This window comes from Penaeus monodon, chromosome 33 (assembly GCF_015228065.2).
Source record: "Penaeus monodon isolate SGIC_2016 chromosome 33, NSTDA_Pmon_1, whole genome shotgun sequence".
Taxonomy (NCBI): Eukaryota; Metazoa; Arthropoda; class Malacostraca; order Decapoda; family Penaeidae; genus Penaeus; species Penaeus monodon.
The window spans coordinates 30,694,834-30,695,104 of record NC_051418.1 but is presented as its reverse complement, the minus strand read 5'-3'; positions in this window follow the sequence as shown (position 1 = coordinate 30,695,104).

Below are 271 nucleotides of genomic sequence, written 5' to 3'. Positions count from 1 at the left end.
AGGCAACTTCCTATATCCATCACGGGAACTTAACATCGTTAAACATCATTAAAGAACACATATCCTACCTTTAACATCTCTCACCGCGTTCTCCTCTCCCTCCAAAATCACTATCTCAACGCCGGATGTTCTGAAGTCTTCTCCAAACTTATAGGACATGCTTGTGACGCGTTGACTCATTCGATCCTCCATGACTTTGGCTTCGGCAACTGTGTTAAAGAGTAGCCGGTGTGAGGGCTCTCGCTTGTACGAATCCCTGATTCCCGTTTTC